The 12,542-nt window shown below is 44.6% G+C and overlaps 1 protein-coding gene across 7 annotated transcripts in view; it reads right to left on the bottom strand.

Moving 5' to 3' along the window:
- The window catches only part of PKIG (cAMP-dependent protein kinase inhibitor gamma), a 103,705-nt gene that overhangs the window by 4,688 nt on the left and 86,475 nt on the right, over positions 1–12,542 (bottom strand). The window lies entirely within an intron of this gene.

Genomic DNA, 12,542 nt, shown 5'->3' with positions numbered 1-12,542 from the left:
ATGCACTCTGCAGAGAGCACAGCTCCAGTTCCCCAGCACTGTGGCTTCTGTCAAAATGACAGTTATTGCCTCTTACTGAAAACAAAGCAAAAAGCACAGGAAAGTACAAAGAACACAACAAGTCACCCATAATTCCATACCCAGACAACCACCATCAACATTTTAAAGAACATGGGCTCAGACTTTTCTTTAAACAAACTTATTGACAAACATGTACACACATTTATCAATACCACATGCCAGGCACTGGTTATATACTGCAGATACCGCCATGAACAAATTGGCTGTGGTCCCTGGCCTCACAGAACTTACCATCCACCACAGGTGGCAGAGCTTACCATCTACCACAGGTGACATAAAGTCACCTCATACCTAAGTCATAGCCTTGGTGCTCAGGGCTTCAAGGGAGAATGCAGGATGCTGGAGTGATCACTAGGACCTGATCGAGGCTGGGGGTCACCAAGTGACATTTTACCTGAGAACCGACGATGATGAGGCGTCACGTAGACGAAGAGTGAGGGGAAGAGCATTACAGAGAGGGGAACAGCACGTGTGAAGGCTCTGAGGGAGGGAGGCATGGGGGCTTGGAAGGACAGAAAGAGCCAGTAGGCAGGAGTATGGCGAAAGAGGGACAATGAAACCGAGGACACTGCTGAGGTAGGCAGGAGCCAGACCACATCTGGAACTTGGTTCCTGAGGGGCTTTAGGCCAGGTCATGAAGGAGCAGTCATGCGTTTTCAAAGATGACTCTGGTGTCTGGCAGAGCAGTGCCGGGAAGGGGCAAGTTAGGAGGCTCCTGCAAAGTTCAGGTGCCGAGATGGTGGGTGGAAGAGGGTGGCAGTGGGAAGGATTCTAGATGTAACTTGGAAATCAAACCAAGAAGAAGTAGTGTCGGACTGACAGGTAATTTAGGTTTCTGGTGTGAATAAGTAGGTGGACAGAAGTATGGTTTGCTGACATGTGGAAGAACAAAGGAGGAATATTTGGGGGCATAAAGTCCTATTTGGCGTATCGGGTAACTTTGAGCTGCCTGTGAGCCCTCCAAGGGGAGAGGTAGTGTAAGGACATGGAACCAGGAAGCTGGAGCTCAGAAGAGAGGTGGAGTGGAGAGGAAAGATATGAAATTAGTAGTTCTTACTACAGAGATAGCAGTTCACAGCCCTGGTGCTTGGTGACACAGTCTAGAGAGAGAAGAGAAGAGCGCCACATATATAAAGAAGAGCCACATACATTTAGAAATGATTTGGGACCACACCTTATGTTGTTATGTAGTCTACTCTTTGGGACGCTTTAGAACATGTCACTAAGGCTCCCTCCACATACATGTTGTGCCAGCATCCTTGGATGGGCCATGATTTACTCTAGGATGAGGCCTCCAGAAATGAACACAGAGGTACTTCCCAGTTTTCTACCGCCACACACAGCACTGGGCCTTTATGAAAGTCTCTGTGCCCATCCCTAATTGTTTCCTGAGAGTATATCTCTAGAAGCAGAATTGCTGGGCTAAAGGGAAGGGTGAAATAATTTTTAGATTTTTGACACATTTCCCAGTTGCCTTCCCAAATGGCACAGTGGTATTTATAATGACAAAAAATTGGCAGAAAGACTTATAAAGTCAGCACTGTTTTTATTTATATTCCCACCGGTAGCACACAAGATTGTCCATTTATGTACTCTTGGCAACAAGAAGTACTGCTACTATATTAACAAAAGGTTAATTTGCGAAGGGGATACTAGTGTCTCTCATTGAGCACCTATGGTTTTCTGAAGGCAATTAGATAGCAGTCATTGCATGGACTCTGGCTACCTCGCAGACCTGAATTAGTAAGTGGGAGGGGTGGTCTAAGCACTGGCCTGACTTTAGGAGTTCATAGTCCAGTGGGGTGGGCCCACCCAGCAAATCCTAGTTCTAGACCCACTCTGGCAAATGCCCAATGTTTTCTATAGTGTGAGGATGTTTACTGCACCTGGTCAGTAATAGCAGCCTATAGGAAACCACCCAAATGTCCACCAGGAGGTTAGGCATTGCATGAATTATGAAGTATTTATTTTAAAAAAAATGTGCCAGACAGCCACTATGGAAAACAGCATGGAGGGTTCCTGAGAAAATTAACAACAGTACCATATGACCAAACAATCCCACTACTAGGTATACATCCAAAGAACTGCCATTAGTATGTCAAGAAGACATCTGACCTCCTATGTTTACTGCAGCACTATTTATAATAGCCAAGATATGGAATCAACCCAAATGTCCAACATGATTGAATGGATACAGAAAATGTATATATACACAAAGGAATACCATTCAGCCATAAAAAAAAAAAATGAAATCTTGTTCTTTGGGACAACATGGATAAACCTGGAGGACATAATGTGAAGTGAAATAAGCCAGACACAGAGAGATAAATACTGCATGATTTTACGCATACGTGGAATCTTAAAAAACCAAAGTTGATATTGGCTGGGCACGGTGGCTCACGCCTGTAATCCCAGCACTTTGGGAGGCCGAGACAGGTGGATCACGAGGTCAGGATATCGAGACCATCCTGGCCTAACCCGGTGAAACCCCCGTCTCTACTAAAAATACAAAAAAAAAAAAAAAAATTAACTGGGCGTGGTGGCGGGCGCCTGTAGTTCCAGCTACTTGGGAGGCTGAGGCAGGAGAATGGCGAACCCGGGAGGCGGAGCTTGCAGTGAGCCGAGATCGCGCCACTGCACTCTAGCCTGGGCGACAGAGCAAAACTGTCAAAAAAAAAAAAAAAAAAAAAAAAGGTCGATATCATAGGAGAGAATAGAACAATGATTACCAGAGACTAGGGAGGGGAGAGGAGAGGAAAGGATGGAAAGCTGGTCAACAGGTACATAGTTACACTTAGATAGGAGCAGTAAGTTCCTGTTCTGCTGCACAGTAAGGTGGTGGTTAACAGTAAGGCATTCTAGGCCGGGTGTGGTGGCTCACGCCTACAATCCCAGCACTTTGGGAGGCCGAGGCAGGTAGATCACCTGACGTCAGGAGTTTGAGACTAGCCTGGCCAACATGGTGAACCCTCACCTCTACTAAAAATACAAAATTAGCCGGATGTGGTGGCATACGCCTGTAGTCCCAGTTACTCTAGAGGCTGAGACAGGAGAATTGCTTGAACCCATGAGGCAGAGATTGCCGTGAGCTGAGATCACGCCACTGCATTCCACGCTGGGCAAGACAGAGCGAGACTCCGTCTCAAAAAAAAAAAAAAAAAAAGGCATTCTATATTACAAAATAACTAGACAGACTTTTGAATATTCTCATCAGAAATAAATAAATGCATGAGATGATGGATATGCTAACTGCCCTGATTTGATTATTATACAACATATATGTAACAAAACATCAAGTTGTACCCCACAAATATATACAATGACATGTCAGTAAAAAAAAAAAAATAATAAAGTAAGAAATGTGCCAGATGGGCCTGTACTGACATAGGACAACGTCTGAGATAAACTGACAACTGAAAAACAGAGGTTGCAAAACAACACGTAAAATAAAACCCAGTTCCTGTGGGGAAAGATAGCAGACATATGAAAAAAAACATGTATCAACCCTGTCAACTGTGGTTCTTTGTGAGTAAGGGGAACTTTCGTTTTCTAAGTCTATATTTTTTCAATGGTTGAAGTTTTCATAAACCCAAATTATTGTGCAATGCTTTTAGAAGGTTGCTGACATTGGCAGAAGTGCCCAGAAGGCACCCAGGGTGAGACGGAGCCAGTAAGTGCTGCAAGGGTGTGTGTGTGTGTGTGTGTGTGTGTGTGTGTGTGTGAGAGAGAGAGAGAGAGAGAGAGAAAGAGAGAGGATCACTAAGGAGGGCTGGGCCCACATCGCCCACAACACCTAGCTCAGAAGAAACTTAGCTAAAGAATGAATTAGGGGCCCTCAAAGATCAGACAGGTGAGACAGGGAGGTGGGAGGTGTCCTATGGTAGAAAAAGCAAAGAATGAGACGCGTGACCTTAAACCCAAGCTTTGCCACCTAACCCTGGGCAAGACCCTGCCTTTCTTTGGGCCTTCGTTTCCCCTGTGTAAAATAGAGGAGGGCCAGGACACTGTCCATGGCAATTCCCCCCGGCTGCAGCAGATGGCGCGCCCTGCCTATCTTCCTAGCAGCCTTGAGTGCTGCCCTAGTCACGCTCTGGCTCCTCCTTGGCTAACAGAATTCCCGGAAGTTCCAGAGGTGGCTCTTTCTGTAGGTCACGAAGGTTCACTCCTGCCCTCTCTCTCTGGGGAAACCGCTCAGTGCTTAAGGACAGGGAAATGGCTTATGATAACAGTAATAACAGAGGATAAAAATGATGCCAAAAATTCCTACAATAACAAAAGCTATTATGGCCCAGGTGCCTGTGTTTTCACACACATCACGCACGCAGTGGCCACAGCTGCCCTCTGAGGCGAGTGAGGCCGGTATAAGCCACAGCTCAGAAGGGCCTCAGCCCCACCTGAAACCTGCTGCTCTGGAAAGTGACAAACCCCGAGCAGGCCACACTGGCTCCCGGAGCCTCCGAGTTCTCGGCTCTTCCTCAGTTAGAATGTCAGCTCCACGGGAACAGGAATTTGGTCTGGATTTTTCCCATGTGCAGCTGAAACCTAATCCTGGCAGCTGAGCCAACAGGCTCTGGCTGCTCCATTTCCTGATTCTCATCCAGCACCTGGTAAAGAGCAGGCGCTCCATGCACACTCGCTGGATTTCACTCTCTGAAGGAGAGGGAGTTTGTACCTATCCCTCTTCTCCCCTGCTGTCCACCCCTCCTCTGTGGGGAGGAGCAGCAGTTCCTTCTTGGGACTGTTGAGAAGGGCCTCCATGCATCGTGAAGTGCTGTGCAGGTGTTCTTGTACTAGGACCTGACACCATGGGATGGAGTTACAGGCTCCATCTGAAAGGCCAGCTTTCTGCTGGAATGGCTCCTGGGGCTTTGATCTCACAATGCCATCTGATGTTACAAGCTGCCCAGTGCAGGACACTGGCCCTCAGGACACAGAGACAGCAAATGCCACACTCAAAGACCAATCCTAGAAAACATCAACTAGGCCAACATGCTCTGGCTACCGTATACCCTCAGGGAACAGCAACTCCAAAGATGGCTCTGGAGAGCTCTCCAATCCAAAGCACAAACATATAATTTAATTTTTCTCCCACATTTATATTCGTCACTCACCCTCTCATCTTTAAAGACAACAGCAAATGGGGAAATAAAGAATCCTCAGAGTTGGAAATCATGTCAGAAAATGGTCATTCTCAAACCCTGTTAATGAGAGTGTAAACTTCCAAGACCTCCTTGGGCAGTGACTTGACAGTGTGTATCCAGAAACCTCATCTTTTTACATATCTTTGAGCTACTAAATCAGTTTATAATAATCTATTCTAAGAAAATAATCCAAGATCTACATGAAGATAGATGTACACAAATGTTCATCATAGTATTATTATTATTATTTTTTTTGAGGCAGGGTCTTGCTGTGTCACGCAGGCTGGACTGCAGTGGTACAATCATGGCTCACTGCAGCCTCAACTTCCTGGACTTAAGCGATCCTGTTGCCTCAGCCTCCTGGGCAGCATACCATGCCTGGTTCATTTTTTTTCAGAGATGGGAATCTCATTATGTTAACCAAGGTGGTCTCAAACTCGTGGTCTCAAACTCCTGGGCTCAAGTTATCCTCCTGCCTCGGACTTCCAAAATGTTGGGATTACAGGCCTGAGTCACTGCGCCTGGCCCACAGTATTATTTATAATAGCAGGAAACTAAAGACACCAAAATGAGTTCCTAAATGGATGTGTCAAATGTCCCAAATGGACAATGGAGAATTATTAATATATACATACTTAACTAATTTATATCTAAATGAAATACCATTCAGGCATTAAAATGATGTTTGTGAATATTTTTTAAAGACATGGCAAAATGTTCACATATAGTTAAATGAAAAAGAATTATCAGTGATATAATTACATACATTAATATTTTTGTAAGTGATTTTAAAATCCATTATATTTCCTTTTTTATAGTGAACACATTCACTTAGTCTTAAAATTACTTAATTTTAGATTATGTGTAAATGTGGTCCAAAACTCAAAAGGTCCAAAAGGACAGAGATAAGACCTTAGTCTCCCTCCCATCCGATCCAGACACTCTCCCCAAGGCAAGCACGTTTTGGTGTCCTTCCAGACTAAATCTATGCAATATACATGTTCCCTCCTTTTCTCCTTCCCTTCCTTTTTCCTTTATTTAAAACAAAATTTTATTTTCCATCTTGCATTTTTTTCATTTAAAAATGTGTCTTGGCTTTGGGAGGCCAAGGCAAGTGGATTGCTTGAGGTCAGGAGTTCAAGACCAGCCTGGCCAACATGGTGAAACTCCATCTCTACTAAAAATACAAAAATTAGCTGCGTGTGGTGGTGCACACCTGTAGTCCCAGCTACTCAGGAGGCTGAGGCAGGAGAATTGCTTGAACCCAGGAGGCAGAGGCTGCAGTGAGCTGCAACTGCACCACTGCACTCCAGCCTGGGTGACAAAATGAGACTCTATTAAAAAAAAAAATTATATACACACACACACACACACACACACCTTGGAAACAACTGTAGATCACTCTGAAGCCACTGCAGCACTGATTACATCAACACACTGAAAACCCAAAGTAATAACTAAATTGTTCCTTTTATTGTCCGCATGATACTCTGCTGTCTCACTGTTGTAGACTGATTTAATTACGTCCCTATTGATGGACCTGAGGGTTGTTTCCATAAAAGTGGAATTGCCATCTCAAAGGATCTGTGACTTTTTTATTACAACAGGCACTGCCAAATTCTCCCCACAGAAGTTAGTTCCTGTCTCTCAGTCCGTTTTGTGCTGCTACAACAAAATATCTGAGCCTCAGTAATTTCTTTTTTTTCTTTTCTTTTTTTTTTGAGACAGAGTCTCGCTATGTTGCCCAGGCTGGAGTGCAGTGGTGCAATCTCTGCTCTCTGCAAGCTCCGCCCCCCGGGTTCACGCCATTCTCCTGCCTCAGCCTCCTGAGTAGCTGGGACTACAGGCGCCCGCCACCACGCCCGGCTAATTTTTTGTATTTTTAGTAGAGACGGGGTTTCACCGTGTTAGCCAGGATGGTCTCGATCTCCTGATCTCGTGATCCACCCGCCTTGGCCTCCCAAAGTGCTGGGATTACAGGTATGAGCCACCACGCCCGGCCAAGTCTCAGTAATTTTTAAAGAACAGAAATTTATTTCACACAGTTCTGGAGGCTGGGAAGTCCAAGATCAAGGTGCCAGCCTGTGGTGAGGCCTGCTCTCTGCTTCCAAGAGGGCACCTTAAACACTGTGTTCTCAACAGGGCAACTGGCAGGAAGGCAAAAAGGGGCAAACTCACTCCCTCAAGCCCATTTATTTGTTATTTATTTATTTGATGGAGTCGCGTTCTGTTCCCATGTTGGAATGCAGTGGCATGGTCACTGCAACCTCCTCCTCCTGGATTCAAGGGATTCTCCTGCCTCAGCCTCCCAAGTAGCTGGGATTACAGGTGTGCACCACCACACTCAGCTAATTTTTGTATTTTTAGGAAAGATGAGGTTTCATCATGTTGGCCAGGCTGGTCTTGAACTCCTGACCTCGGGTGATCTGGCGGCCTCAGCCTCCCAAAATGCCGGGATTACAAGCATGAGCCACCGTGCCTGGCCTCAAGCCCTTTTATAGAAGGTGCCTAATCCCATTCACAAGGAAGGAGACCTCGTGACCTCATCACCTCTTAAAGGCCCTACCTCTTAATACTATCACATTGGTATTTTGGAGGGAACACATTCAAACCATAGCAATTCCCAGTAGGTATATCAGATGAGCACTTTGCTTCACCACAGTCTTCTTAATGCTGTTTTGTTCCTAATCTAAAAAGTGGTTTTAAAACCAGTGCCTGATTGTTTTAGTTCCTACTGCTCCTAGGAGTGAACCTGAGCATCTTCCCACATGCATCTCCTTTTCTGTTTACTGTTTCTTCAAATCCTTTTGCCCATTTCTAATGGATTTTAGGTCTTTTTCTTACTGATTTGTAGGAGTTCTTAATATATTAAGGCAATTAGTCTTTTGTCTAATTAGGAGCTACTAGTATTTTTTACCTGTCATTTGTACTTTGACTTTATTTTCGGCACTTCTCCCCACACACATATTTTTTATATTCATTAGTAAAATTATCTTTATTTTATGGTTTCTGGGCTTTGGAACATAATTAGAAATGTCTTCCCCACTTTAAGATCAGTAAAGAAATCCCCTTGTTTATTTCTAGTACTTTGTTTTTTGAGACAGGGTCTGGAGTCGCCCAGGCCGGAGTGCAGTGGTGCCAGCTTAGCTCACAGCAACCTTGAACTCCTGGGCTCAAGGGATCCTCCTAGCTTAGCTTCCTGAGTAGCTGGGACTACAGGTGCATGCTAACGTGCCCAGCCAATTCCTTTTTTTTTTTTTTTCTTGTAAGAGATGGGGTCTCACCATGTTGCCCAGGCTGGTTCTGAACTCCTGGGCTCAAGTGATACTCCTGCCTGAGCCTCCCAAACTACTGGGATTACAGGTGTGAGCCACCATGCCTGGCCTCTAGTACTTTTATGGCTTCCTTTTTCATATTTAAATCTTTGATTGATCTAGAATTTATCTGTAATAAGGTATGAGTTAGACAGCCACCTTAATTTTTTCTACCTATCTCAAATCATTTGTGGAGTAATCCATCATTTCCTCATTGATGTGAAAAGCTACCATTGTTACATACAAAACTGTCTATTGGGGTCTGTTTCTGAATCTTTTAATCTCTCCAGCTGATCTGTCTACTCATGTACTAGTATCATGTTTTCTATTACATTAGCTTTAAATTAAAAAAATAACTGTAGAATGGTTTCCTTCTCATAGCTCAAATCTTTTTTGACTTTAGATTTTTTTTTTCTGGCTGTTTTTGCTGGTCTATGTTTTCTAATGAACTAAATAGTCATTTAACTTGTCCCCCAATTTCTCTTGTATTTATCAGGACTGCACTAAATATATACAGTAATATCTGGTACCTGAATGTAGATAGAAACCACATTTTTATGATATTGAGTCTTCTTTCTTTCACAGTTCCTCTCCCACGAGGTCAGGCACTCAGACTTCCCTTTTGCTCCTCTGTGTACTCCAAAGGGCTGGCCCAGCGCCTGGCATATGCTGGTGCTTGACTCTTACTTACAGAATGAATGATGAATTATTACATGAGTTCTACTTCTGATGTGCAAGGTAAGTGCCTTCCACACATTCTCTCATGTAACCCTAAACACAATGAGTAGGCACTATTCTAATCCTCATTTTAGAAATGAGGAAACTGAGGCTCAGGTAGTAAAGCAACTGCCTTCAACTTCTTAGAATGCTCTTATACATTCTCCTAGTCCAACACCTTGACTACTTGTATACCCCCTTAGTTCCATCCTTTACTCTCTTCTAATGTTTCTCTAACTGTTCTACACATCTCATTCTCTCTCATGACATTACCTTCCATTCATTTCAATGTCGATCCTCTCACTGCTGAGCTGCAGACATCTAGATGAATCCTCCCAGAGGATATCAACAAAATTATGCTCTCCCTCCTCCAGGACTCTCTCTCATTCATTCTCTTAGTCAGGAGCCACCTCCACAATCAATTATGCAAGTCAAAAACCTATTACCCGTAACACATGCCTGACTTCTTCCTCTCTTTAAGAAGGCATCCTGCACCTTAAAGCTCAATTACCCAGGCTCAATTATTTTCTCCCTTCAGGTCCATCCTCCCATTTTCTCCACACAGTAATCATGGCCTCAGTTAGGCTTCATCTCTATCCACTCGATTACAACCTTCCCCAACTGGTTTTTCTGTCCCCAGTCTTCTCACTTATTCCTCATCCCCCACCCCCAATTCATCCTCAAGCCCTCTGTCCTCTACTTCAAGAGGGACATTCCCCAACATCAGCTGGCTCATCCTCATGCTCAGCTCAGAAACCTTCAATGATTAAAAAGAAGCATTTAGATCCATGTATGTATACTGGCATGGAAGGATGTTCTCAATATATGATTGCTAATATGCCCTAACACATGGGTCTACAGTCTTCTCTCCTGAGTTCTGAGTCTTCACTTCCAACAGTCCATGACCTATCTCCAGCAGGGAGACCGCTTTGATTCATTCAGGACCATCACAGGGCAAATACCTGTTCAATTAATGACAAGTTGTTGTAGAATCTAACCGAAAGACATCCCAGAGCGCATCTAGACAAGCCTCTCATCAACAGCTGCAGAAATGGAGGCTCAGAAAGGGCAAGGGACTTGCATAGGGTTCTTGATCTAGCGGTCTTAACTCCTGGTCCAGAGCTCTTTTCCCCACATCACACGGCCCCCTTGGGAGTCCCTGATGACATTACAAATCTCTGAGGGGAATGGGTGGCAGGGCAGAGGGCATCTAGGGTGCTCGTCCAGCCCAGCTTTGCTGTTTACCAGCTATGAGGCCGTGCACAACTCCCCTCACCCAGCAAAGTGGGGCTAACAGTCACACCCTGCAGTTCAGGTGGCTGTTATGAAGATTCAATAATATGGTGATGCAAAAAGTGTAGTAAGTGACGGGGAATGTAAGCGGAATTCAATTAATAAATGATTAGGATGGTTCATTTGGGGGCTCAGTTACTATAACCTGCCTTTGGACATTTCATTCAGCTCCTTTGTTTTTACTCTGTTTAATGGTGCTACAGAAGATTAAAACTTCCTTCTCTGGTGCTTTATGGTGCTGTGTGGTAAGAATATAAATTCTCCAGAAGTGGTGACCCTGGCTGGCATGTTTACCGTTATGTCCAGAAGGCCCTGCACATACTTGAAGCTCAATGAATAGTTGATGAACGAGTAAATAATAGAAGATGTTCTAGGTTACAGGGAAAGAAGAGCAAAGAATGTGCGGCCCTGCATCATAACAGTGGCTGAAGATCTGGTTCAATACCCGTGCAGTAGGGTGACCTCTGAAGAGTCCCCTTCTCTCTCAGCTTCCTTTCCCACCATCTAAATAACGAAATTTGAAATATGATCTCCAAGTCTTCCAGTCTTTTTTTTTTTTTGAGATGGGGTCTTACTCTGTCGCCCAGGTTGGAGTGCAGTGGCATGATCTCCGCTTACTGCAACCTCTGCCTCCCTGGTTCAAGTGCTTCTCCTGCCTCAGCCTCCCAAGTAGCTGGGATTACAAGCATGCCCCACCACACCTGGCTAATTTTTTTTTTTTTTTTTTGTATTTTTAATAGAGATGGGGTTTCACCATGTTGGCCAGGTTAATCTTGAACCCCTGACCTCAAGTGATCCACCTGCCTCGGCCTTCCAAAGTGACGGGATTACAGGCATGAGTCACCACATCTGGTCTCTAAGTCTTCCAGTCTTGATATTTCATTTATTCATTCAATGTACTGAGCAACTTCTATATGCCAGGCACTGTGCCAGGCACAGGGTATATACTGGAAACTAAAAAAGATATTTACAATGTGTAAAGAGAAAAAGGCACTGAACAAGTCAATGAATCTATCATCACAGATTATGGTATGTGCTGTGGGAGAAGAGGACAGGGTTCTCTGCATGTGGATCATTCAGTTAATGGCTGCACGATCAGGAAAGGCCTCTCTGAGGAGGTGGTTTTTGCTGAAATCTACAGAAAAGTTGGATAGAGAGTGACCCAGAGAGCCAACAGGCAATTTGAGTCTAAAAACAATCTAGAATCTCCTAGCTCAGCCTGAGCCCTACAGGGTGCTAAAGAACGAAGCTCTTTCTTTTCCTCATCCTCAGGAGGTTTTGGTGTCTTGTGGGATCTGGATGATTGCCAGACACGTGATTGACCTTGAATGCCCAGGACAAAGGGTGAAGCCCTTATACTCTGTCCCCAGACCTTTTGGGGCCCTGGGGTCAGAGATTATGGTGCCTGCAGGTGCCTGCTCTGGGCATTTCCCCACAGGAAGCCACTTCTCCAGTGGGTTTGTAATACTCCCCCCAGCTTTGTAAGCTGAAGAGGCCCCAGTATCTGCCAAGAGCTACATGGTCTGTTCCAAGTCTGCAGCTATTAGTCCTCATTGCTCAGGCAGATTCCATTACAAGCTCCAAATTGTTTTCCAAATATACTAGAAAGGTCATTTCCTGTTTTGTTTTGTTTTTTTTTCTTTTTCAAAAATTCAGTATTTGCAGAAAACATACAAAAAGCAAACAGACTTTTGCAGAAGACATGAAGCACAGAAGTGGGACTTGGTCTCATGGGAGAAGTTTTTATCAGGGGTGGGCAAAATGTTCTCTAAGGCTTCTCTGAGGGACGAAAGGGCCGTGGAAACAGAAATGCCAGGGCCTATTGAACAGGCATTCATCAAATTCCAAGGGTAGCGGCTTCTCTCTGTGATGGAAAGCCAGAAAAGAGAGGCACTGAGGCCAACAGAAAACTCAGGGCTCCAAAATGAGAACATTCCATGAACCTGGGAAAAGGGAGGGCTGCTGGTTCTACCCATGTGTGGCCTGCCTGGGGCTG

Source organism: Piliocolobus tephrosceles, chromosome 20, assembly GCF_002776525.5.
Source record: "Piliocolobus tephrosceles isolate RC106 chromosome 20, ASM277652v3, whole genome shotgun sequence".
Taxonomy (NCBI): Eukaryota; Metazoa; Chordata; class Mammalia; order Primates; family Cercopithecidae; genus Piliocolobus; species Piliocolobus tephrosceles.
The sequence above is the reverse complement of the archived record's forward strand: the minus strand, read 5'-3'. Positions and strand labels throughout refer to the sequence as shown.